The sequence below is a fragment of the Rattus rattus genome, chromosome X, assembly GCF_011064425.1.
Source record: "Rattus rattus isolate New Zealand chromosome X, Rrattus_CSIRO_v1, whole genome shotgun sequence".
NCBI classification, from domain to species: Eukaryota; Metazoa; Chordata; class Mammalia; order Rodentia; family Muridae; genus Rattus; species Rattus rattus.
Genome location: NC_046172.1, coordinates 91152222 through 91176579, shown reverse-complemented (window position 1 = coordinate 91176579; position 24358 = coordinate 91152222). Strand labels below are relative to the sequence as shown.

Here is a 24358-nt window from a genome sequence, read left to right as displayed (position 1 = left end):
TTATTATGTTTTTGTATGATAAAGCTTGTTTTGTACTTGTCATGAGGCTTATAAAAGACATTTTTATTATAGTAAGCTATTTTTGAAATTGTAGCAACTTAATATGATATAAAAGCAGAGTTAAAAAAACAGGGTAGATGTCTTTTTTTTTTCTTAATTATGGAACTGGGAGTAGAAGGGGAAATGCTGTAGGCTTCAGGCCTGGACCAGCTCTCCCGGTGCAGTCGCACTGTAGCAGGGAGCTCTGAAAGAACTGAGTTCTCTATCAACATAATAACAGCTTATTATCTAGGAGGGTTAGGAGGCTCTGCTTTTTACTGAATGCCATTTTCTCTTCATTTATAAAAGGTACATATTTACAGTTTTCACTCGGAGCCTTGTCTACAATCATTAGGAGAGCCCTTCTAGCAAGTTCATCCTGCTGGAGAAAGCATTCTTGGGGAAATGTGTTTCCTTACTTCAGTTGCCATAGCCTTTAATGCCAAGCACTGGAGCTGATTGCTCCGAAGTGAGCACAGGCCTGAATGTCAATCAAGTGCAGAGTGCAGAGCGCAGAGTGCAGAGTGAGCAGAGTGCGCAGAGTGCAGCGTGCAGCGTGCAGCGTGCAGCGTGCAGCGTGCAGCGTGCAGCGTGCAGCGTGCAGCGTGCAGCGTGCAGCGTGCAGCGTGCAGAGGGATTCTTCAGTTTCTAGACACAGGGGAGATGTCTTAAACAACACTTGTCCTCTTCTTTCCCCTATTTTGACTTTCATATGCCATTTCAAATATTTCTCTATTCACTACCGCTTAACCTTTTAATTGTTCTTCTCTCCACACTGTGTGCACATATGGTTTACCCATGTTTCTAGTATTAGCATATTATAACTGTGTGCACACTTTGGCCACTTACTTTTATCCCTTCTCACATTTTCTTCTTCCTCATTAACATCCTTTCAGTTTGAAGAACTTCTTTAAGCACTTATGGGACGGATCTGGTGTGGCTCCATTAAGTCAGCCTTTGTTCTTCTGGGAATGTCCTTATCTCATCTTCATTTACAAGGACAGCTTTGCTGGATAGTATTCTTGGCTTCTTTTCTGTTTGTCTCAGTACTGGGAATACCGCATTCCGCTGTCTCTTGGTCTATACCGTTACTCCGAGAAGAAAAGAGATTCTCATATGTGCCATCTGTTTCTCTTCTTGTGTAGCCTTGAAAATCAGGCTTTTAGTGTTTCCTCATCCAATACAAGATATTCATGGCTGTCATGGTTGAAATAAATATAACTGTTTGACCACATTAGCCTTTCCGTCCCTGGATGTTTGTGTCCTTCTGTAGGCTTGGGAGATATTCTGCGGTTTCTTTCGGTTTGCTTTCTACATCTTTGGCTGAAGCAACATAAGGGGAGAAGGGTTTATCTTGATTTATGATTTTAAAAGTGACGTTGTCTACCACAGTGGGAACCCATGGTGAGTGACAATGTAAGACATCTTATCGCATTGTAGCTGCAGTTAGGAAGCTGGGAGAGATGAATGCTTCATCTCTTTCCCTTTTTATTCAACTCAGGGCCCTGATTTCTGGGATGGAGCTACCCACACTCAGAATAAGTCTTTGCTTCTTAGTTAAACCTTTCTAGAATCCCCTCAAAGGCACACCCCATGTCTCCTGTGTGATTTTAAACTGTCAAGTTGAAAATAAAGATAAAGCACCACACCCATTATTTTCCCTCTAATTATTCTCCCCAAATTCCTGTAAACGCTCTTCATCCCTTCTAACACCCTGTTCTTTCTAAGCCTTCAAACTGTACATTTTAATAACCCGTCTTACATTTTTCCTGTACTTGATCTATTCTGTTATTGATACCTTCTTTCTCATTTTAAATTTCACTGAGCATATTACTCAACTCAAGAATTCTGTTTCATTTCACTAATTACTTCCATATCTTTATGAAGTTTTTCTCTTAAGGTATTGAGTAATTTCTTTGTTTTCTTCTAGCTTATTGAGTTTTCTTTGAAAGCTGTTTTAAATTCTTTACCCGAGTCCTGTACTGTCTAGTCATCTCTTGTCACTTAATTTTGACTAAAAAAGGTCATGGCTCAGCATATGTTCTTGTTACTTATGGTGTGTGATGTTATCTGTGCATCGAAGGACTTTTCTTGGGGGGAGGGTTGGTTTTTCAAGACAGGATTTCTCTGTGTAGTCCTGGCTGTCCTGTACCTCACTCAGTAAGTAACTAGGTTGATCTTTAACTCACAGAGATCCACTTGCCTCTGCCTTCCGGGTGCTGGGATTAAAGGAGTATGCCAACACTGCCTCATTACCTAGCCAGACTTTATCTGTGCCTGTCCCAGAAAGTCTACATAAGCACCTCATTTTCTTTGATCCTGTAGTCACTTCCATTATGTTAGCACTAGGGGGTGACAAGGTGCAGGTTGGCCATGAGTCTGCTTAGGATATGTTATCCCTATTTTCAACACTAGGGGCCGAGCAACCCACAGATCTGTTTCAAACCCTCAGGGTGTGTTGCTCTGAAGGAAGCAGATGAGTACCTAAAAAGTAGAGTAATCAGTGCACACAGGCCCCAGGTTTCTCATCTTCAGTCACAGAGGTATGGTCCCGCACTGTTGGATTCAGTCAGAATCACTATGAATAAACAGATTGCCAAAGCAGACAGGCTGTGTCACTTCCCAAGACTAGCTTACTATTGAAGTAGTATCCAGGCCCAAGATGCTTCCTATTCCTGAGGTGAATTTATAGCCCAAGAGACAGCTACCAGTCATGATGGTTATAACAGAATTCTAGGAGACATCTTCTCTACACCATTGGAGCTATTCTAGAAGCTCCACCCATAGGCAGGCTTGGGAATGAAGCATGGAGCATTTTCCCATTGTTACACTTCACCAATCCACCACAAAGTTCTTGAAGAAAGTCTTAGGCTTATCTACCCTACCTTAGAGAATGATTTCTTGCACCACTTTTAGCTGCCTAGAGTGGTCCTATTGTGATGATGAAAGTAGACTCTTTGATCACCTAGGGTGATAAAAAAAAAAAAGCAAAAATCTAGGCTGTGCTTGAATGTTATAACAAAAGGGTCTATGTGGCATTGCAGGATGCGTAACTAACTCTCTGGCACATTTGGTGTTGATAAACATCAAACTCACATCCACTTCAGCGGGATTGGGTCTTTAGTCATGAAGTCCAAATCCAAATCTAGAGTTTGGGCTATGCTACTCAAATTTATGGGATTGGCAGATATGGTTCCTTGGCCACAGACCACCAATGCTGATGATAAAATGTCTCACAACCACCAAGTGAGGTATTTTTTAGATCTGAGGCTGAGTATCTTTATAACAAGAAAAAGGTTGTGTATATTCTTACATATCCATACCCTCCCCCAATATTTTCAATTCTTGATTACATGAATCTGAGGATAAAGAACTCAAAACTGTGAATGGCTGACTTTTTATTCATTGTTTAATATATGTGTTTGTGCTCTCATGTGCACAACATTTCTATAGTTGTTTCTCTATAAAATATAAATATAAAAATTAATAAATGTGTATGTAAATTGTAGACGCAGGCTCCAATTCTTTGATTTCATCACAAAGAGATACGAAAAGTCTCAAAGGCAACTGTCTAGAATCAAGTTCAATCTCCTTAGCATAGCAATGTTGGCCCTGCATGATGTACTCCCCCCTCCTTTCTAACCAAGGTCAACAGTAAACCCCACGGACCATACAGTGCATGCAGTGGAACTAATTATGATCTAACAGTCAGCACACAGCACAACAAGGCTTGGCAGGTGGTAATTCTGACATATTTACCATGTCAGGTTTTAACCAAAAGAAGCACAGATGTCTTGACAGGTGAGTGAAACATGATTACAGGAAACTAGAAACATGTTCTAAACTTTAGAATCTAAAGGTACAGGCAGGCTGGAATTTGATCAATCTAATGGAAATCTGTCAGATTATAGTAAGGACTCATTGTCAGACTGGACTGGGGATCAGGACTGGACTTCTCGTGGCTAGAGCACTGATGAAAATTAGCCAGCAGTCTAGTTCTCAGGGGATTCTGAGGCTATAAGAGTTACCGGCTCCAGCATTAGAGGAAGAAGGGCAAAGGTTATAGCACAATGTGAGGAAAGGTCAATGGAGTATCTGGGTCACTGAGGGGCCTGGGTCATCAAATCATCTGCAGAACTTGGATTGGAGGACATGAATGGACCTGGATGACACCAAATTTAGGGGAATAAGTCACAACTGGAAACACAAAATTGGCATGTTCTTTCTCATGCATGGCACCTATATTTTATTTCTATGTGACATGAAAGTTAGAAGGGGGTTTATTAGAGAAGACAACTTGTGAGAAGTAGACTGGGAGTGGACAATGGGAGTGATTCTGAGAAAAGTGCATGATATGCTTTAATAAAAAATTCATGTGCACAATCAATATAGACATAAAAGGGAAATTTGTCTGCAGAGATAGCTCAGTGGATAAAGTGGTTGCCATTTAAGCATGAAGAGCTGAGTTCAATCAACAGAATCTTTGTAAAGAAAAAAAACCATGCAGGGTAGCACATACTTGTGATCCCAGGGCTTTGTGGGCATAAATGTGCAGACCCCTGAGGCTCACTGGCCAGCTTGCCAAGATTATTTGGAATCAGTCTCAAAAAAAAAGTGGCTAGCACCTGAGGGATGTCATTCAAAGTTGTCTTCTAGATAGCTCTATAGACAGGTGCACCTATACATTCACACACATCTCCTCCCAACATTTGCGCATGGACATGCACATACATGAACATGCACAAATAGCACATGGACACAAAGTAAAAAAGAATAACAACTATACATTATTGCTTTTTTTTTTTTTTGGTTCTTTTTTTCAGAGCTGGGGACCGAACCCAGGGCCTTGCGCTTCCTAGGCAAGCGCTCTACCACTGAGCTAAATCCCCAACCCACATTATTGCTTCTTAAATAATGTGAAATAGAGAATAAAGTTAGAAGTGGGGAGAAAAAGAACTAGATTCAGAGTTCAAGGCTAAGCCAGTGGCAAGGGTGAACTGAGGCAGAGTTCCAGAATGCTGGGTAAGGCAACTAATATAACTTGAGGCAGATCTGAGTCTGCAGTTGAGGAAGGATGATGACTGCATGTAGCTAAAAGTCATGGAGAAGGACCACAAAGAGATTGAAGACACTAAAAGACTTGATGCCATATCCTTCCCCAAGACATGGCTAAGAATAAACTAGAGAGAGGATAGGAGTGGAAGATCCCCCACTAATTTCCAAGTCCTCAAGTTTTGCACTCAATAGTTCGAGGTCGGGACCTAAGCCTTTAATCTGCTGATCTTTGGGAAGCAGTTTAGAACCAGTGTGCCACATTCATCAAAACGATAACAGGGAACATCAGGCGAGTGCTCTCTGTACCAGCTACCACTCCAAGCTATGTGTATGAACTCACTGAACCTTCAAAATGCCCTTAGGGTGAGTCTATTCTGCCACAGTCTTTAAGGAGAGAAATCTGAGCCACAGGTTTAATAAGATGGCAGGAGTATGTTACAAGTGATTAAAGGAACCAAGATTCCCACAAGGCAGTCTGGTGAGTCCATGCTCTTGAACACAACACGTGCTCCTTTCCCACTAGACACATCAGCCTTTGTTCTCATCACAATTCATCCTAGAGTCCATATTTCCACCAGGGGAGACCTTTCACTGTTTCCTAGTTGTTCCGTGCTTTATTTGCTGAAGACATTCCTATTATTCTTTTGCCCCAATTATATGGCTCTGGTAACTATCATTCTGCTCTCAGTTTAACCAATTTATACTGGTTCTCTAGGGCCCAGTTATTCTTCTTTTCCTTACTTACACGTAGGAGGACAAGCTGAGCTTCTGACTGTGGTGTAACTTAGCAAAGAGGCAGAGTTCTAGATCCAACCCCGGCATTAGCAGCCACAGATATGGGTGAGGTGGTGTCCAGGATTATCTGTGCCCTCCTCTGTCTATCTGAAGGGAGGGCGTATCTCTCTTCACTTGTGCACAAACAGTGCGAGCATGTGGTATGAACAGTAAGGCTAGTAGTAGTGGGTCCTGGGAAATCTGAACAGCACCTCTTCCTCAAAAAGATTTTGATTTCAATGAAGTGTGTGTGTGTGTGTGTGTGTGTGTGTGTGTGTGTGTGTGTGTGTGTGTGTGTGTGTTAGGGGTGTTCCCAAGTGTGCTGGAGGAAAATTGGCTTTGGGCTTGGCTTCTGTTGTTTTTGGACAGCAGTGTGCTCCCACTCCCTCAGGAGTGTTGATTCTGCGATGGCATCACTTGTGCTGCTTCCCAATAATCTTTGCAGAGTGTCTAATTACAGACTGGCAGCCGAGAAAGAATGCCAAGGCAACTGCAAGCTAAGACAATTTCTAGCAAAAGAGGCACTTTCCATGCAGCAAAGAACAGCTTGTAAACATAGATGTGGCTCAGGGAGGAGAAAGGAGCAGGAGGCAGGCCAGATGTGTCCAAGAAAGAGTGATACAAGGCACTCCCACTCTAATTGAAGCACACAATTGTGCAACCTGAAGGGTTTTTCTTACTCAAGCAATGTTGCATGAGGAAGAGCAAAAACTAGGCTTGAAGACTTGGTGTGGTGCCTCATCACAGCACTTCCGAGGTGGGGCCGGGATGATCACATTTTGGGCCAGTTTGGGCCACAGAGTGAGTTCTGGAACAGCCTGGACTACATGGTGAGATTGAGAGAGAGAGAGAGAGAGAGAGAGAGAGAGAGAGAGAGAGAGAGAATAAACAGCAAGGAAAACAAACAAACCAATGTCCCTGACACCTTTGTGCTGTGCATATAGTTCAGTGATTCAGCATGAGCAAGGCTCTGGGTTCCGTGTCAACCCTGCACATACCTAAGCACAAGGAAACAAGCAGTTGCGGTTCTGTTACTATGCTCCCAGGTTGTGTCCCTGATTTTTTTATATGGGACTTTGTGTGGCAACCCAAGCATACTTGGCTTCCTAGACTTACACTCTCCATGAGATCAGCAGCCAGCAGAGGTTTACGTAGGGCGTGTGATCTGAGGAGTTCTGTGCCTTTCTTACAAGTCTGAGTTATTCAGGCCACACCATGTCTTCATCCCTAACTTGCTCTTCCCAACATTTCATCTAAAAGCGGCTACTAAATTGATTGCTGAATGTGGTTGAAACCCAGGGGTACTTTAATCTGACAGACTTACATTTTAATTACCAAAGTTTCCTAGGAAAGGGTCATAAAATGCTAATTTTATTTAATGGAAAGTCAGCAAGTGCTGGGGGCAATTGGACACAGGAGTCATCCATATACAGATAGACATTAGGATATATGGATGTATTAATTACTGTACCTTTGACCATAGAGTAGTAAATGCTCTCCTAGGTGTTTGTTATAGTCCAGTATAGTCTGCGGAAATCATGTGAAACCTAATTCTGTCTTACTCGTAAAATTAGAGGCATCCTTTAAAAGCACATATTTCTGTCAAAAGTCTTATTTTTTTTGTCCACAGCATTAGGCACATAGTAGAACTTTAAGAAATCTGTGTTGTATTATATGTGTGTTTGTGTGTGTGTGTGTGTGTGTGTGTGTGTGTGTGTGTGTATTATGGATGGTGAGATTTCTTTTGTTTCTTTTCAAAGGGGGAAACTAAACATAGAGAAGTAAAGTAACGTACCTAGAATCATACACCTCTCAGGTAGACAGAATTCAGAACCAAACCTTTGTCCCTGGCACATGTGGATAAAGCATCCTCTTATGCCACACTGAAGTCTGAGTTTTAGATATTCTTTTGAATGAAGGCATAGGAAACATTGCCGTCAAAGGAAATATCTTGGAAAAGCAATGCATTTATCCAGTAGTTGTCATCTCTTATGAGCATACTCATAACTGAAAATATTCCTTGACTGCAATATATTGTCTGTACATTTACGTATGTGGGCTGGCTAACTTACTCAATTTAATGCTTAAACTTATGTGGACCATCATCAACACCAATATAAGGAATACATCTATCACATTAAAAGGGTTTCCTGTGCTCTTTTATAAATTCACCTCTCTATCTTCTTTAATTCCCTGCCCTGTACCTAGGCAAGTACTAATTTGTTTGGTGCAACTACAGATTGTTTTGCATGTTTTGAAATTGTATATGAATAAAACTGTAACACATATTCAACAGAATGGTTGATTTTTAAGATAATCCCTCTGAAAGTCAGATAAAACTCACACATTAAATTACCTAAACTTTTAAAATAATTATGAAAACCAAAAGAATAATCAATGAATGGATTTTGATATTGATATATACATATAATTTATATATATATATCTGTGTAATAATTTTGATATATACATATATATAAGAATAATGAATGAACAATATTATTTCAATACGTTCATTATATAATATTGTTCATTCATTCATTATTCTTATGTTTTAAAATTTTAAGAGAATTGCAAATATGTTCTATGAACATTTGTGAATAAAAGTGTGTTTTCACTTAACTTGTGTAAATATTTTAATTATCAAACTGATTTTATGTTAATACATTTTATATACACGACAGCGATTTGTGAGAATTCCATTTGCCATACATTGTTACTCTCGGTTGTTATAGTCATTAAAATGTTTAGGTATTTTAAAATGTAAGAAATTGTATGACATTATGGTTTTAAGTTATGTTTCTTAGTGACATATAACTTTGAAAATCTGTTGAAGTGCTTCACAGCCATCTAAACGTCTATTTTGGTGAAGTTCGTGTTCAAATATTTTGTTTATTTTAATGGATTACTTTGATACTGTTGAGTTTTTACATTTGTTTGCACATATTCTATTCTATTTCGCAGGTTTTATTGGCTGTATAGATTTTCCATTGCTGTGGGACAAATCCCCATGTACTTCCTAACTTTCAGCACTCTCCATTTGTTTACTCAGATGAGTTCTGTAGGTCAGAGGTTCAAAGCAGTGCAACTGTGTTTAAGTGAGTAGTGAGACTGAGGTCTTATGAGAAGTCTCTGTGGGGAAAGCGCTTCCAAAGTTATAATTTTAGGTGGTTACAGAGTTTAGTTCCTTGTGTTTGTAGGATTTAGGTCCCCATTTCCTTGTCAGCTAAGAAGCCCTCTCAGGTTTTATCAGAACTCACATCCTTTGCTCCGTGAAACCATTTATTTGTAATTTTAAGCAGGCTATTATTACCTGCAAGAAATTCTTTGGTTTTAAGATCATCAAAAATCACTTAGTTTTGTGCTATTCACAAGTTAGAATATATGGAATAATCTTAGGTGAGCATCCATAGATGACTGGGTAATAAAGATGTGGCATATATACACAATAGAATTTTGCCTAACCACAAAAAGGATGAAATCATGTTATTGTATCAAAATGGATGGAATGGCATATATAATGTTAAGATATATAATCCAAATATAGGAAGTAAGAACTGCATTCTTTTAATATGTAGATGGTAAATGAAGATTAATATAAATGTATTCAAGCAATAGACATGATGATGTGCATGAGTGTTCACTGTACACAGACATACACACAACTAAGCGTGCTGAGAGTGCAACAATAGTCATTCCCAGAACAGCAATTGGTTACCCATACCAAAATAATCATATATGTATGTATACACACACACACACACACACACACACACACACACACACACACACACACATATATATCACTTAGAGAAACAAGAGACAATAGTTTTGAAAAAAAGAGCAGGGAAGGGTATATAAGTTTGGAGGGAGAGAAATAGAAGAGGAAATGACATAATTATATTATAATATAAAAATATAAAAGAAGTAATGAATAGAAACTAAAAAGTATGAAGGATAGGAGTACTGAATAGTAAAATATATATGGAATATATATAGATAAACTAAATCTTGGTGTTTTATGAAACAGTGGGCTGAATATAGCCTATAATAGCTCATTATATATTTTTTTAGTAGATAGAATAGAGGAGGTCAAGGGCTCAAGGTAAATGATAAGGAACAAGAAATCTTAATTACCTAAATTGGATCAACAATGCTGGAAATATATGTTAAATTAATGCCCCAAAATATACATAATTATCCCATAATAATCAAAATATTATCAAACTAAAATATATTGCCCCAAAATATGGGAATCTCTAAACTGTCCTTTCAGTGGCAGTGCTTTGCTTGTTCATCTTTATGACAATACCACTGTGTCTTGGGTTATGTTTAATTATCTTGAACTCAGATAGCAGAAGTCCTCCAACAGTTGATTTTTGAACTTTTGTGGGCCATTCTACATTGTACTCTCACATAAAATTTTGCACCTAGTCTATTTTGCTTGTGATAGTGTTGAATCTGTAGACTAAATTGGAGACAACTCACATTTGGAAAACAACTTTTATTTTAGCATTCCTCAGGTTTCTGGCCCACTAACACAGTTTATTTCTTCCATTCATTCAAATCTTTTTTATCACCATTTTTGGAGCATATTCTAGGCTATTTTGTTATCTTTATTAACAAATATTCATTATATTGTTGCTTTTGTGTATGGTATTGTTTTCTGAAATTTTAAATTTCTATTGTTGGTTGCTAGATATTTAATTATTTGACAAAATTAATATTACTTTGCTCATTGTTACTAAATTTATTCATTAATTATAGCAGCTCTTATATTGTAGTATTTTTTATTATGGCCATCATGAAATCTTCAAATAGAAACGGTTTTTCCTATTTATTTTTAGTTGGAATGTTTTTTATATCTCTTGCTTCATTATATGGAACAAATCTTCAGTACAATGTTGAATGGAAATAAAGAAATTCTTTTCTTGTGTCTAATTTTAGGGAGAAATCATTTAGTCTTTCAACATTAATTTTAAAATTAAATGGAGATTTCCCCTCATATATGTTCCTTATTATATAAAAGAAATTCTTAATTGTTACTATAATGGATATTAAAAAGAATCGGGATTAAATGTTATATTTTATCAAATAATGTCTATATTTCTATTGAGGTTATCATACTTTAAGGATATTCTGTCAATATGATATATTACATTGATTTTTATAATAGTAAATACATCTTTCAATTATTCTATATACCCCGTTTAACCATGATGTGTCATTTTTTATGTTGTTGAATATTATTTGCTAAATATTTTATTTGATTTTTGTATCTTTGTTTAGGAGAGGCACTCATCTTTGATTTGGTTCTTTGGATAGATTGGTATGAGTTTGGTATCAGAACAATGCTGACCTCTCAGAATGAAATGGGCAGTATTCCTGCTTCTGTAACTTTCTGGATAAAATCAATGCTATTTCCTCCTTAAGTGGCAGACTTCATAGTGATACCGTATGGTTAGAATTTGTTTGTATCAAGATATTTTAATGACAAGTTAAATTTCCCTATAATACACATAGAGCTAGTCATGAGCATCAGGTATAGGGTGTGATAAAGAATCACTTTTAGGGTCATACAATTCTCAAAGAGAGTACACCTTAAAGCTATCAGGACATTGATACTCTCAGCAAGTGGTAAAACAAATAGTTTAACCATGAAGGGTGGCTTTCAGAGGCATCATAGCCCCCGATGTACTGTTCACTTTGGCATTGATAGGAATATTCTTATTTTCCTGTGTTTCCTGTGTTAGCTTAATATATTAGTTAATTTATCTATGTGTTTGTTCCTGCATGAGTTTACATAAACTCATGCACCGCATGCATCCAGGAGACCAGGGAGCATCAGCTTGTCTGGAACTGGAGTTATGGGTAGTTGTGAGGGAGATGCTGTGAAGTGAACCAAGGTCCTCTGCAAGAATGGTAAGCACTCTCAGGTGCCAAGCTCGCATTTCAGCCCAATTTATTATGGGTTGAGACTTTTGTATTTTGCAGGATTGATTTAAAGGTGAGCCCCACTTTCAATTTCAATTAAGCTCCTCTTCCTCAAAATAGTCAAAGGTAGGATCTAATAGCCAGATCCCAATTACAATTATTACAATCAAAATGTTATTCTCCAACCACAACCTCAAAGGTGACTGAATACATTTTAGGACCATTTTCAGTCTATCATTCTGGTATTACCACAAGAATTATATCTGGATGGGAGAATGATTCAAAAAGGGGACTAGAAGTCGTTCAAAATACATAGAATTTCCTCTGCACCATTTTCTAAGACTTGCCTTCCTATGTGCTACTGGATACAGTATTTAGGCAATGGATTATTTTTTCCCACCTCTCATAGCGGATAGTGACTTTTATTTCTACTTCATGGTCCAAAGAGAAACAGAGAAAAAAAAACAGATTGCATCTAGTAGTGCCAAATTTGAAAGTACTAAGGGACATTTTGAGGGGACACCCTTCAGCAGCTTGCATCCACTACTGCCTGTGAGTAAAAGGGGACATTCTCCAGACAAAGACATAGTTTCCGTTGTTTCCATTTCAACAAAAGAAGAGCCATGCCAAGGTAATTTTGTCTCAAGATAGGAATCATCTCAGGCATGGTGGCACACACTTTTTTTTATTGGATATTTTTTATTTACATTTCAAATGTTACTCCCTTTTCTGATTTCCCATCCATAAATCCCCTCTTATTATCTCAGTGGTGCAAGACATAAAGTATCAAGAGTTGAAGACCAGCCTGGGCAACATAGTGAGGCTTTGTTTCAATAAACAGTTTCAGGCATGATATGATAACAAAATTGAAGTCTAAGAAATCCTTGTTTTCCCTAAAGTGGAAGATCTTAACATTATCACTGTAAACTAAGGCTTTCTTTCTGCTTTGATTCCTAGCACCACAGCCTAGACTACTGTTTGCATATACATGCAGGTTGAGTGATATCTTATGTGTTCTGTGTAGGAAGGGGAGATATTTGGAATCTTTGACTAAAAATATGGAGTTCAACATTAAGTTACCCTTGTAGTTGGTTTCCTGATGGATTCCTGCCAAGCTGAATGCCCAGCTTGCTTGAGTGTTGCTTTTGCCTGTGCCTTTCTGTCCTTCTGGGACCTAGAGGCCATCAGGATTCCAAGGACAGGATGATGATGGGATTCTCACTGCATTCTGGTTTACTTCTCCTACACATTGCCCTACCTAATGCTCTTCCATACCCCAGGAACTGCGGGTCTCCCCTGATGGAAAAATCCCTATACTTCAGTTGTTCCTATGTCAAAACATCCTGCAGATTTCCCTGATGGTCTAGGATTTTCCTGGCCCAGCGGCAAAAGGCTACTGGGGCTAGTGCCAGATTCTCTAGATTTGAATTTTTCACAAACTTTCTGTAGGACCCATGGCAGGTTATCCAACCTTTTAAACTTACCTTTTACACTTAATACATGTCAAAACAATCATGGAACCTGCTTTATGGGGGTCTGTCATGATAAGTACAAATCATGGCATGTACCATATGCTTACTGGGCACTCTAGAAACATTAGCTTTTAACACTGAAAACTTCCTCTAACACACATAAAGCCCAATTGGGCTTCTCTCCCTTGCTTTTGATGATCGAGTTCATTTAATTTGACTGTATATGGATACACGCATCCCTTTATTTCTTACTCAAAGAACTGCTGTAGGATCGGGAGAAAGAGTCTCCCATAGCATTTGCTTGGTTATGGGAAAGCTGTGCTTAGGAGTGCATTAACTTTCCTTCTCAGTTTGGGAAAGAAGAGCCTGATGCATTTGAAAATTGTAGTGACTTCTCCAGAAGAGCAACAAAGGATGCTCTCAATTATTTTCCAGTAGAAGTGTTTCGATTTTATTAATAGGGCAGAGGGAGGGGTGAATCCATACATTCTCTATTGGATTTAACACAGAAACTTTTCTGGGGACCAGGTCAGTTGGGATGACAATAATGTTGAAGGTAAGTGCAGGACAAACCTAATGAAAAGAACTTGCTTACATACAAGGTCAAAAATTCATTAAAGATGGAACCAAATGGCCCAGAAACCTGCTGAGAGTCCAGGTTTTTAGATTCCTCTGGAGTGTTCCAGGACTGCAGGAAAGTGACATGGCAGAAACCCAGACCACTGAGAGTCTTATCTAATCTGTTCCCTGGAAGTCCTTTGTGCCCAGGCAGAGATGGCCCAGCATAAAGACCTACAGTGATAGGATGAGTCAAGGACTCCAAAAAGCTTCTGTTTCAATCTTGGAACCATTGGCTGAAACTCTCACTACTAATTATTTATCTGGGAGTTTTAAGGAGACATGTTCATCGTAGCCTCAAAGTGTATTCTTTGAATACAGAATAACATATTGATAAGGAAGGCTTAGTGACTAACCCATTAGTTCCCACTGATTCACCTACCTCTGAGAATGGGAACCTCTGACACTGTGACTTGAATGAGATCTGAGCTGAGTAAGGATGGTGGTTGTGAGAGAAAGTACAGAGTAGAGGGTGATGGGAAGAGTCAGACGGAGACAGTTTTGGCAACGTGGGCCTAGAAAAAGGAAACCCGTTTTAGCATCTGAAGATCAGAAGATAATTAGGGAACTTAAATCTGCTACAGAGGGGAAAAGAAAAAAAAATGATACAACACCTTTCAAAGCCAAATTGAAATAATTCTTGGATTTTTTTCACAGTTTTAGATGAGCTGTAGCATGGCTAGGCTCTCGTTGGTAATGAGCCCAGAATGAAGAGTCTATCCGTGAACAGAGCTGTCTATGCAGTATGGAGGGATTATGAGAAGTCTTTGGATACCCTGCCTGTGTCCCTCAGACTCCCGATAGAACAAAATGGATGTTCTTACCCACCTGGCTGTCTTGCCTTTACAGTCTTACTCAGCTCCTGACACCTTTCTCATTCTCCCTGGTGGACATCTCCAGCTTTCCCTTTCACAGGTGTAGAAGCTTCTCTACTTTCAGAGAATCGGTTCATGGGTCCATGTTCTGTCACAATGGGAAAAGAAGTCCTTGGAGGACAGGGTGCATTGCTCATTCATGTTTCTAACTTCATGGCATCTGCCCCAGAGTCTGTTCATAGCAAACATTGAAAAGCTTGTCAGAGTGAACTTGCAACTTCACTTTGGCACTGGAAATACACCTAAGATTTTCTTTTCTAGTTTTTCTCCTCATAAATTACATACATGGTATATGGTCACATTGCTAGTGCACAATTTCAAGTAATCCAAATAGCATTGACCACTGCCTTCATTGCTGTAATTTTTTGAGACACATTTTTCAGTTTCCAGGCATTTTTCTTTAAACATGTCATAAGGATATGTAGACGTGTGTATGTTCCCACAAACGGGAATTATGGCTACTATTCTGGAAAGTATTTGCGGAATTTAACAACATACATCCATTGGAGGTCTTCCCAAGTTACACTTCTAATTTGCTGTATTCCTTTAAGCTGATGCATTGTGCTGTAAAGCTTGGCTACACTGAGCCTCTGTTAATGAATAGTTGACTTCTAATTTTAGTTGGATTGCTATGAGATGCAGAGTAATGGAAAATCCTATTACACTCCTTGTGTACATGTGTGAGTGGTTGTTTGAAGCCAATGCTGAATGAAATTCTTAGGTCACAGTCTTTGACCTTAAAAGATTGGTGATGATTTCTCACAGGAATGGTGTACACCTTTCTACCAGGTGTCAAAGCAGGTCAGAATGTCTTCCTAACGTATGTTGCTTGTATCATCAATGCTTCGAATCATTCTTGCCAATGATGGGATAATAAACCATATATATGAATCATTTCCTGGCTTTTATGGCTGATCTGAGATTCCTAAACAGAACCATTTTGCTGCTGCTGGTGCATTTGAGAGCAGCTTTTGGGTGATAGAGCAACATAGCAACTAGGCTCGCAGCAGGTAAGACAAGGATGCTAGCAAACGCATCTTCTTGTGGTTTCTTTTTGGAGGAAGCAGATTGTTCTGTTTTGTGCTTCAGAAAGGCAACTCGTAAACAAGTGTTCATCTTGATAGGCAGTAAGTGAATTAATTAGTTGGGTTAGGGACAAATTTCTCTACATTTAGTGGAGAAACGGCTACTCTTGGTGTCACTGGAATGATCCTGAACAATGAATATAAAAGGGTAGTTTAAAAATAAGTGTTATGTCAGCACTCATTGTAGCCCAGTGGAGGACATCTCTAGCATGCATGAAACTTCCAGGACACCAAACAAACCAACCATAGCAACTACAACCACCACGACAGCAGTGACATTAACAGCAACCAAACTAAAATCACACCTTCGTGCAAATAAATATAGTTCCACTAAAAAGTGCACAGTGTTGAAATTATGTACTTACAAGTAACACTAAATGTGCCCAGCAGGCTGTGTTTATATACTTATGTATTTATATGTATATAATAAGAACAATTAAAGAAAAAGAAGTCATGAATTTGGGGGAGGGGGCACAGGCAGGATTGGAGTGAAGAAAGGGAAAGGGAGATTATGTAGTTATATTTTAATTAAAAACCAATAAACAAACAAAAATAATTATTAAATTTTGAACCAATCTTAGAGACATGGATATGCACAGGGTTTTAGATGACAGGAATGATTTGTTCATGTTATTTTGTGCGCTGTCACTGTAGATGCGTAATAAAAATTGTCTACATGATTTATAGGTGCTTAGCATGGAGGCGCTTGCTGATATGCATGGATTTGTTCTAAAGTACTATAGAAATAAAAAAAAGGATAAGTGAAGCAAATGTTGTGATATTTGTTACATATTTTAAGGAATAGCTCTGTATGAACTTCATTATACCACTCTACCTACATTTCTATGCATGTGAAAATGTTCCTAATGCATGTTTATAAAGAAAGCAATATAACCCTTGCCTATAATTCTAGCACTTAGGAGGCTGAAGCAGAGACAAAGATAGAAGGATCATAAATTTGAGGCCAGTAATATCCTGTCTCAGAAGCAACAAACAAACAAACAAAAGAAAAGAAAATCCGGAAAAAACAATAAAATAAATAATTAAAAATTTGTACTTGGAGGCTAGAGAGATGGCTTAGTAGTTAAGAATGTTTTCTGCCTCTACAGAGGATCCAAGTTCAGTTCCCAGAACTTATGCTTGGTGTTTATAATTGTCAGAATTTCAGCTTTAGGGAATTTATTGCTTCTGGCTTGAATGGACAAATGCACACAGACACACAGACACAGACACAGACACACACACACACACACACACAGACACACACACACACACACACACACACACACACACACACACACACACACACACACACACACACACACACACACACACAAACACACACACACACACACACACACACATACAGACACACAGACACAGACACATACATAGACACACACACACACACAAACACACACACACAGAGCGAGAGAGAGAGAGGTGGTAGGGAGAGATTTTCTCTTTGTCATGCAGAAACATACACACATCTGTACACTTAAAAATAAGTTCTAAAAGATTTATTTGGGGGGAAAAACAGGCATTCAGATCAACTTACCAAAGAAGACTGTACTATTCTTCTCTTAGTATAAATTTATATATATGTCTGGAGGTTGGGCCAGAATGATGTTTGAAGGTGGCATCATTATGTCATGACCCAGGTGTATGTGTATCACCATGCAGGCCTAAAGTTGGAACATCTATGATTTCTTTGGGTTTTGAGAGACAGGGACTTCCCTATGTAGCCCTGGATGGCCTAAAACTTGATATGTAAGCCAGATGACCTGGAAATGGCAGTGCTTTTCCTGCTTTTGTTTCATCAATATTGGGATTTTGGTCATGTGATACCATATATAGCAAAAGGAAAATTTCTGAGTTCTCATAACACGTGACATTAAGGTTACTTTTATGAAATAAAAAAAAAAAACAGTGTTTCGTTAAGAACTCAGCAAGCTTCCCCTTTGTAGCACTTCCACATTCAGTTTTTAAAACTTTTTATATGGATTTTGGAGAGTGAACTTGGGATCTGAGCTTGAGTTTTGCCAATCAAATTGTCTCAACAGTGTCTTAGTTGCGTTTTTGATGAATAATATTGCTGGTGCTACAGACATGTTTTACACATTGTCCCATTGCATAAGTAAGAGTTTCTCTAGATATATACCTAGATATATTACTTAATGATATGTCTTCTGTGGAGGTTTGCATAATGGTGAAAGTTTCTGTTATCTCAGGCATATAAATATGTGGTCCTAGCTGGTGGCTCATTTGAATAGGTTTAGCGGGTGTGACCTTACGGTAGGAATTATGTCACTGGAGGCTAGATTTAAGAGTTTGAAGACTCATGCCATTTCTAGTTGTTTTCTGTGTCCTGTCTGTGTCTAAGCTTGCTGATCCAGCTGCCTCGCCTGCCACTTTTCAGACATGACTGACTTTTATCCCTCCAAATAAAATCTTCCTTGCTTACATTATTTTGTTTATGGAATTTTATCACAGCAACAGAAAAGTAATGGATGCAATTCCCATACAGAGACACACAGACACAAAGACACACACACACACACACACACACACACACACACACACACACACACACATGCATGCACCCACACATGCATGCACACACATACAGAGAGACAGTGAGCAAGACAAAGAGAGACGGGGGAAAGATAAAGATGTTTGGTTAGAATTCTTGAAAAGTTTGGTATTTGCTTTTGCCAGTATTCTGGATGATTCTACCAAACTGGGTCACTTTACATTACATAATATTCTTTTATTTATTTATTTTTTTTCTTCTGGGGCTGGGGACCGAACCCAGGACCTTGTGCTTCCTAGGTAAGCGCTCTACCACTGAGCCAAATCCCTAACCCCATAATATTCTTTTAAATGTTGAACAAGTCACATGAGTCTCTCAACTAGAAACTCACGTCGAGGCAGTTTGTGGTTACAACTTCTGAGGGAAATCACTTCTTAAAACTGTTTTAGTTCACTGTTCAGAGAACTCGGGTAGCTATATTTTGTCTAAAGTTAGTTTGTTATATATTAAAGTGTTTGTTGATTAGAAATGTGCTTCTTAGTTGTCAGAAAATATCATTGTGTAGAATAAAGGTAGAATATAGCATAAATGAAATGAATTTGTAAGCTGAAGTATAATGAAGTCTAGTATAGGCTATTGCAGTATAGTACAATATAGTGTGGTACGAAAGGATATGCACAGTATTTTATATATGTAGAAGCAAGGTTATAAATGACTTGTTATATGTATTTTCTATAAATTTATATTGTTTGAGTGTTCATAAAGAATATGTACTATAAATGATGTTTTGATTTTGTAGGGAGAAACTCTTGCTGTCACAGTAGGATCTGTCCCCAGTCATTAAAATCAAAGAATAGGTTTAAGAAACAAAGAAATTAAAGACTTCCTGGAATTTAATGAAAATGTTGACACATCACACACAAACTCATGGGACACAATGAAAGCAGTGCTAAGAGGAAAATTTATAGTGCAGAGTGCACTGATAAAGAAAACAGACAGATAGACCAATGGAACAGAATTGAAGACCCAGAAATGAACCCACACACCTATGGTCACTTGATTTTTGACAAAGGAGCCAAATCCATCCAATGGAAAAAAGATAGCATTTTCAGCAAATGGTGCTGGTTCAACTGGAGGTCAACATGTATAAGAATGCAGATCGATCCATGCTTATCACCCTGTACAAAGCTTAAGTCCAAGTGGATCAAGGACCTCCACATCAAACCAGAAACACTCAAACTAATAGAAGAAAAACTAGGGAAGCATCTGGAACACATGGGCACTGGAAAAAATTTCCTGAACAAAACACCAATGGCGATGCTCTAAGATCAAGAATCGAAAATGGGATCTCATAAAACTGCAAAGCTTCTGTAAGGCAAAGGACACTGTGGTTAGGACAAAACGGCAACCAACAGATTGGGAAAAGATCTTTACCAATCCTACAACAGATAGAGGCCTTATATCCAAAATATACAAAGAACTCAAAAAGTTAGACTGCAGGGAGACAAATAACCCTATTAAAAAATGGGGTTCAGAGCTAAACAAAAGAATTCACAGCTGAGGAATGCCAATGGCTGAGAAACACCTAAAGAAATGTTCAACATCTTTAGTCATCAGGGAAATGCAAATCAAAACAACCCTGAGATTTCACCTCACACCAGTGAGAATGGCTAAGATCAAAAACTCAGGTGACAGCAAATGCTGGCGAGGATGTGGAGAAAGGGGAACACTCCTCCATTGTTGGTGGGATTGCAGACTGGTACAAACATTCTGGAAATCAGTCTGGAGGTTCCTCAGAAAATTGGACATTAAACTGCCTGAGGATCCAGCTATCCCTCTCTTGGGCATATACCCAAAAGATGCCCCAACATATAAAAAAGACACGTGCTCCACTATGTTCATCGCAGCCTTATTTATAATAGCCAGAAGCTGGAAAGAACCCAGATGCCCTTCAACAGAGGAATGGATACAGAAAATGTGGTATATCTACACAATGGAATATTACTCAGCTATCAAAAACAACGAGTTTATGAAATTTGTAGGCAAATGGTTGGAACTGGAAAATATCATCCTGAGTGAGCTAACCCAATCACAGAAAGACATACATGGTATGCACTCATTGATAAGTGGCTATTAGCCCAAATGCCTGAATTACCCTAGATGTCTAGAGCAAATGAAACTCAAGACGGAGGATCAAAATGTGAATGCTTCCCTCCTTCTTTAAAAGGGGAACAAGAATACCCTTGGCAGGGAAGATAGAGGCAAAGATTAAAACAGAGACTGAAGGAACATCCATTCAGAGCTTGCCCCACATGTGGCCCATATATATACAGCCACCCAATTAGACAAGATGGATGAAGCAAAGAAGTGCAGAAGTGTAGATCGCTCCTGAGAGACACAGCCAGAATACAGCAAATACAGAGGCGAATGTCAGCAGCAAACCTCTGAACTGAGAATAGGACCCCCGTTGAAGGAATCAGAGAAAGAACTGGAAGAGCTTGAAGGGGCTCGAGACCCTATATGTACAACAATGCCAAGCCACCAGAGCTTCCAGGGACTAAGCCACTACCTAAAGTCTATACATGGACTGACCCTGGACTCTGACCTCATAGGTAGCAATGAATATCCTAGTAAGAGCACCAGTGGAAGGGGAAGCCCTGGGTCCTGCTAATACTGAACCCCAGTGAACTAGACTGTTATGGGGGGCGCAATGGGGGAGGGTCGGAGGGGAACACCCATAAGGAAGGGGAGGGGGAGGGTGATGTTTGCCCGAAATCGGAAAGGGAATAATACCGAAATGTATATAAGAAATATTCAAGTTAATAAAAAAAAAAAATTTAAAAAAAAAAAAAAAAAGAAACTGAGAGATCTTACACTAGCAATTTAACAGCACACCTGAGAGCTCTAGAACAAAAAGAAGCAAATTCACCCAAGAGGAGTAGAAGGCAGGAAATAGTCAAACTCAGGGCTGGAATCAACCAAATAGAAACAAAGAGAACAATACAAAGAATCAGCAAAACAAAAAGCTGGTTCTTTGAGGAGATCAACAAGATAGATAAACCCTTAGCCAGACTAACCAGAGGACGCAGAGACAGTATTCAAATTAACAAAATCAGAAATGAAAAGGGAGACATAACAAGAGAAAATGAGGAAATTCAAAAAAAATTATCAGATCTTACTACAAAAGCCTATACTCAACAAGACTGGAAAATCTGGATGAAATGGATGGTTTTCTAGACAGATACCACATAACAAAGTTAAATCAAGAGCAGGTAAACTTTCTAAACACGCCCATAACCCATAAGGAAATAGAAGTTATTAAAAACCTCCCAATAAAAAAACAAAACAAAACAAAACAAAACAAAACAAACAGACAAACAAAAACCCAAACAAACCATGGGCCAGATGGATTTAGTTCAGAATTCTACCAGACCTTCAAAGAAGACCTGATACCAGTATTTCTCAAACTATTTCATAAAATAGAAACAGAAGGAACAAGACCTAATTCATTCTATGAAGCCACAATTACTCTATGAAGCCACTCTAAACCTCACAAGACTCCTATTAAAAAAGAGAACTTCAGACCAATCTCGCTTATGAATATCGATGTTAAAATACTCAAGAAAATTCTTGCAAACTGAATCTAAGAACACATCAAAAGCATCACTCACCATGATCATGTAGGCTTCATCCCAGAGATGCAAAGTTAGTTCAATATACACAAATACATTAACGTAATTCACTATATAAACAAGGTCAAAGAAAAAAATCACATGATCATTTCCTTAGATGCAGAAAAAGCATTTGATAAAATGCAACAGCCCTCCTTGTTGAAACTATTGGAGAATTCAGGAATTCAAGACCCATACATAAATATAATAAAAGCATTTTACTGCAAACCAACAGCTAATATTAAATTAAATGAAGAAATACTTGAAGCAATCCCACTAAAATCAGGGACAAGACAAGAATGACCATTCTCCCCATATCTATTCAATACAGTACTTGAAGTGCTAGCTAGAACAATAAAACAACAAAAAGAGATCAAGGGGATATAAATTGACAAAGAAGAAATAAAGATATCACTATTTGTAGATTATATGATAGTATACATAAGTGACCCCAAAAATTTTACCAGAGAACTTCTCCAGCTGATAAATAAGTTCAGCAAAGTGGCTGGATATAAAACTAACTCAAATAAATCAGTAGCTTTCCTTTATACAAATGATAAAGAGGCTGAGAAAGAAATTAGGGAAACAACTCCCTTCACAATAGCTACAGGTAAATAATACAAAGTATCTTGGGGTAACTCAAACCAAACAAGTGAAAGATCTGTATGACAATAACTTCAAGTCTCTCAAGAAAGAAATCAAAGAAGATCTCAGAAAATGGAAAGATCTCCCATGCTCATGGATTGGCAGAATTAACATAGTAAAAATTGCCATCCTACCAAAGGTAATCTACAGATTCAATGCAATCCCCGTCAAAAATCTCAACTTTTTTTTTTTTTTTTTTTGCCCCAAACCAGCTGTAAACTTGGGCAGTGTTTTATTTTCCTTTATAATTTAATAAATACGTTTTGATGACTACACATGGGGTAAGGCTGATTGGTAGTTCAGAAAGATCACAGCAATGGTGTTTTCCTGACAGTGTGTAGTCTTCCATAGTGAGTGGAATGACTTGTATGACGTCACTGTCAAGCCAACAAAACTGAATTTATGCACCCATCGTTTTCCGGATTGTTGGTAACTTGGGCATACTTTCACCAAATGACCTTGCCTCCTTGTGTCACAAGGCCCAGCTCGCTCACATTCACTTCAGTGACTGTACCTCTGGTTATCACACCCAGGGTTGTATATAATGGGGCAATGGATTCTTTTTCACACCAAGTATAGGTAAGCAAAAGGTAGCTTTCATCTCAGGTTGTGTGACATGGGGTTTTTGAAATGTAGACCCATTGGCCTAATAAACCTTTCATATTTAGGTGGTTTTCTTGTAAAACCATCACCAACCAAGCAGACTTTTGTAACCATTCTCTTCCATGCCTTCTTTTTTCTTTTTCCTGCTTGAATAACTTTCAATACTTCTGTTTCTTCTTGGGCAAGAACTTTGGGTAGAGGGACCTCCTATTTTCCTGCCTTTTCTTTTTGTTTCTGCTTAATCATGTTGGAAAGTACTTTTGCTCTCGACTGCCCCTCTCTGCCCAGCAAATAGGCAGGGACTGCTCTCTGTGGAGTCTTCTTATCACCCCTTCTGCTTGGTGTTTCTCTTTTCATGCATCTTAGTGGCCTTTTTCATTTGTATTTCCTCCCCATGGCGCTGGTATGGTAGAGCTTAGCCTTCAGGCCAATCTTTTTTTTCTCCTTCTTTGAACGTTCATGGGCCTCCTGACCTTCTTTCTTTCTCTTTTTCTCATGGTAGTCCAAACAATATTCATATTGTTTGTGGTGTAATTCAATATATTCATTTTGTGGCATGATGACAGCTGTGGAACAGCCATCTGTGACCTTCTGGGTTCCAAAATCCAATTAATTCCTGGGTGTCACTGGCCCACAAGCCTGCTTTGCTTAGGCCGGAATGGGAAAGGGTCAACTCAATTCTTCAAAGACAAGGAAAGAACAATTCTCAAATTCATCTGGAAAGAAAAAAATAAAACAAAAAACCAAATAAAAACAACAAAACAAAACAAAAACAACAACAAAATACAAGAATAGCAAAAATAATTTTTAACAATAAAAGAACGACTGGAGAAATCACCATCACTGACCTTCATCTCTACTCTAGAGCAATAGTGATAAAAACTGCATGGTATTGGTACAGAGAAAGGCAGGTTGATCAATGGAATAGAATTGAAGACTCAGAAGTAAAATCACACTTATGCTCACTTGATAATTGACAAAGAAGCCAAAAAATATACAATGGAATAAAGAAAGCATCTTCAATAAATGGTGCTGGTCTAACTGTCTGTCTGTC

General features: G+C 38.5%; 1 pseudogene; it reads right to left on the bottom strand.

Annotated features, from left to right (window-relative positions):
• Nucleotides 1–475: 475 nt before the first annotated feature.
• Nucleotides 476–23862, bottom strand: LOC116888082 (annotated as a pseudogene).
• Between the last annotated feature and the right edge of the window lie 496 nt (nucleotides 23863–24358).